The sequence below is a fragment of the Elephantulus edwardii genome, unplaced genomic scaffold, assembly GCF_000299155.1.
Source record: "Elephantulus edwardii isolate Elephantulus edwardi_28Jun2011 unplaced genomic scaffold, EleEdw1.0 scaffold00157, whole genome shotgun sequence".
NCBI classification, from domain to species: domain Eukaryota; kingdom Metazoa; phylum Chordata; class Mammalia; order Macroscelidea; family Macroscelididae; genus Elephantulus; species Elephantulus edwardii.
In genome coordinates this window covers 6,086,699-6,090,427 of record NW_006399907.1, presented here as the reverse complement: position 1 = coordinate 6,090,427, position 3,729 = coordinate 6,086,699, and the positions used below count along the sequence as shown (strand labels likewise).

Below are 3,729 nucleotides of genomic sequence, written 5' to 3'. Positions count from 1 at the left end.
TGTGTCCTGTCTCCATACCTTTTCAACCTATATGCAGAGCAGATTATCCGAGAGGCTGGGCTCTATGAGGAGAAGCGTGGCATTAGGATTGGTGGATGATCTATCAACAATCTGCGCTATGCAGATGACACAACCCTGCTCGCTGAAACTGAGGAGGACCTCATGCACTTACTGCAGAGGGTCAAGGATTACAGCCTTCAATGTGGACTGAGGCTCAATGTCCAGAAGACAAAATGTCTCACCACTGGACCAATCGGTAGCATCAGGATGGATAGTGAAGAGATTGAGATTGTTCACAGCTTCAGTTTGCTCGGCTCCACGGTCAACACTCTTGGCACCAGTAGCCAGGAAATAAAAAAACGTATTGCGATGGGAAAGTCTGCGGTTAGGGACCTCTCCAAATTACTCAAGAGCAACAGTGTCTCTCGGGAGACCAAGGTGCGCCTGATACAGGTCATGGTTTTTGCAAGCACTTGTTATGCATCAGAGAGTTGGACAATGACTAGGGAGGATAGAAGGAGAATAGACGCCTTTGAGCTGTGGTGCTGGAAAAGAATACTGAATGTACCATGGACTGCCGAGAAAACAAATAGATTCATCCTAGAGAGGGTTAAACCAGGCTGCTCCTTGGAGGCAAGGATTCTGGGGCTACGCCTGACATACTTTGGACATGTTGTAAGGAGAGACAGGTCCTTGGAGAGGGACATCATGCTAGGCAGTGTGGAGGGACAGCGCAGGAGGGGAAGACCCTCTATGAGGTGGATTGATTCAGTGACTGGGGTAATCGGGATGGGTGTGTCAGAGGCAATGAGATTGGCACAGGATAGAGCAGGGTTTAGGGCTGTTGTACATAGGGTCGCTATGAGTTGCAAATGACTCGATGGCACATAACAACAACAACAACAATTGTAGATTCGTCTGCTTTCCTCATCTGACTTTCCAAGTTCAAATCCATGTGTTAGTGTCTGTGCTGCCCTTTATATAACTCAGAAAAGATTATGTTTGGGATCCATCCTCCATCTGGTGTGATTTCAACTGGCTGGTTACTCTAAGTTGAATCCACAGGCATAAAAGCTTATGATTCCAATGCATATTTGTGTGGAGCACAGTGAAATTCGTAAGTAATTGACATTGTCAGTATCTCAAAAGCTTGGAAAAAATTGTAATTTTTTTATGACAGTTCATCCTGATGCACACGCCTGGAGTTTACTTAGCAAAGATGAGCTTTAGAATATTGTTAATTCTGGAAAATTAACATATTCCACAAGCAACTATGTTTTCAAATTCAGAGCAATAAATTCCAGTGGATTGAAAGGGAATTCAGAGGGGAAATGTCTTGTGGTGTCTTAAATTGGCCATTTGAAATAACTTGCTATCAATGTTCACCATACAAATTTTAAAATTCTAGTTCTTTTTTTATTATTGCAAAGATTGTTCTTGTTTCCTTCTATAAACTAAAAAATGTGTATCGGTCAGATCACATTCAACTAAAATTTTTCATCTAGAGAGGGTTTAATTTGTTATGTTAACCTAACACTTTTCATTCTTTTTATCTAAACTGTATAGGTAATGATAGAAATTACTGTTGTTGGAGTGTGTGCCACTGAGTGAGAACTATCTCATATCTTACTATCCAGTATGGGTTTTCAGAAGCAGTTAATTGCATGGGAGGAGATTGTTCAAACTATTCCCATGGAGAAGCTGGATGGATTTGAACCATTTGTCTTTGGGATTGTAGCATGACTTCTTACCACTAGGCCAGAACTAATCTACATATTTTCATGAAAAAATATTAAAGCATAGTTAATGATGGTCTCATGGTCATTGAGACAGAATCAACCCATAGTTGACCTTTGATTTCGTTTCTGAGGCTGTAAATTGCCCAAGATTGCCCATCTTTCTCCCTAGAAGCAGCTGGTGAATTTGAACCACCAGAGAGGCTCTTTCTTGGGATAGCAACACAACTCATTACAGACACAGCACCAAAGTTCCCTTAATGATGAATAGCCATGTGTTTTTAAAAACGGTATTTAATTGGATAAGTATCCTTTTGTTTTGCCTTTATCATATGTGAATATATGTAATATTGAAAACACCATTGGCAACTTTGAGAAAGATGAAGAAAATTTAGTCATTTATTGTAACATTAAACTCAACATAACAGAAAAGCATAGAAGACAAAATTCATTGGTCCAAAAGTAATCCGTACTGGAGAGTCTATATTTGCCTAGTCAAATGTGAGATTCAAATGACACATGTTTTTCTGAATGATATCTTTACCTACAATACATAACTCTGGTGAATAGAACATGATGTATCCTTATGGGTGCCCAGTAAACTGAGAATTCAAAGAATGTGCCTCATACATTAAAAGTCTTTCTCTAAAATTCTTATATATTTAAGGACTTAGTTAAAGTAAAGGGATTGTTCACAATGCCAAAGTTAAGTATTATTAAGATTAAATAAAGACAAAGACAAAGACCCCAAGAAATAACAGAAAAATGAAATTATTTATTTTGAAATTACTGAGTGAGTAGATTCTCCAAAGATTTTCCTCAATGAGCTCTAAATAGTTTGCCTTTAAACTTCCTTTTTGTTTACTGGGGCGGGGTGGGGGGGAATTCTAATTCAATTTTAGGTTGTGTTTGAAACATCTCATATTTAGAAGACTTGATTAGGGCTTGCCAGTAGTATTTGTCCTTTGAAATTCCTTATTATTTAAAGCACAAAAGAGAAAAATCCAACAAGACCTGTTTTTTTAATCTGCAATGGCCATTAAGATTCATGAGATCACCATTAATCTCCCCTTTCCTTTCATTTAGCACTTCCCCAAATACCTGGCTTGCTTCCCAGGGGAGGTTTTCTGGCTCCAGGCTCTCTGTGTAGTCCTTTTCCTGGTCACTCTCTTCAGTCCCACTTTGGAAGATAGCCATAGCCTCTCTGTTCTAGTGCTATGCCAGTGTGCTCCACCCAACTTGTAGAACTACTTTAAAAAAAAAATAATTGGGATCACATTTATTTGAAGGGTTGGAGAAAAATGAAAATACCATTTAACCTAAGAACATGTAAGCTATCTGCAAATGAACTCACTTCAGGACTAGAAGACCCATTGGTCGCATCTGAGTATCAAAATTTATGCAGGTTTCTCCTTTGAATGTATTCTACATTAAAGAGACTATTGTACAAAGTCTCTTTCCCCTTGGATAAATTCTTGGTTTCAGCCAACTCTCAATGGAGGGGCAACTAGAACAACACCATCTCCCTGAACAGAGAGCATTGAGATATTCTGCTTGGTTGATTTGTATATCTCTGCATAAGTTTCTTCATCCGTTTCTACAGTTAGTCACGGTTTCTTCCACATCTCCCAATGTCATATTTAAATGTTGATCTATGTGTGTAATCTTCCTTGGAGCTCTCAGTCGTTCCGCATCTTCACATAAATTCACTCATCCAGGCTGAGCCTGATGAGATCTAAAGGCTCCTCTACTGTGTTGGTGGTTTGTTGCTGGTCCACGTCGTCCGCCGTGTTTCAAACCCTCCACCTTTTCCCTCCTCTCGTGACAACCAGAACTATGTTTGTGAACAGTTTTTATCATGCCATCTCCTGGCTCATGAGTCTGCTTTGTTTTATCACATCTTGATGCTGTAACCTGCCCTCATGGAACCTCACTTATCTCTTCTCTCCCACTGTGTCTCTCCCCCTACTTCCTTCTTTCTTCCTTACCCTCT

The 3,729-nt window shown here is 39.7% G+C and overlaps 1 pseudogene; it reads right to left on the bottom strand.

Moving 5' to 3' along the window:
* Positions 1-3,217: 3,217 nt before the first annotated feature.
* On the bottom strand, positions 3,218-3,529 carry LOC102863421 (annotated as a pseudogene).
* Between the last annotated feature and the right edge of the window lie 200 nt (positions 3,530-3,729).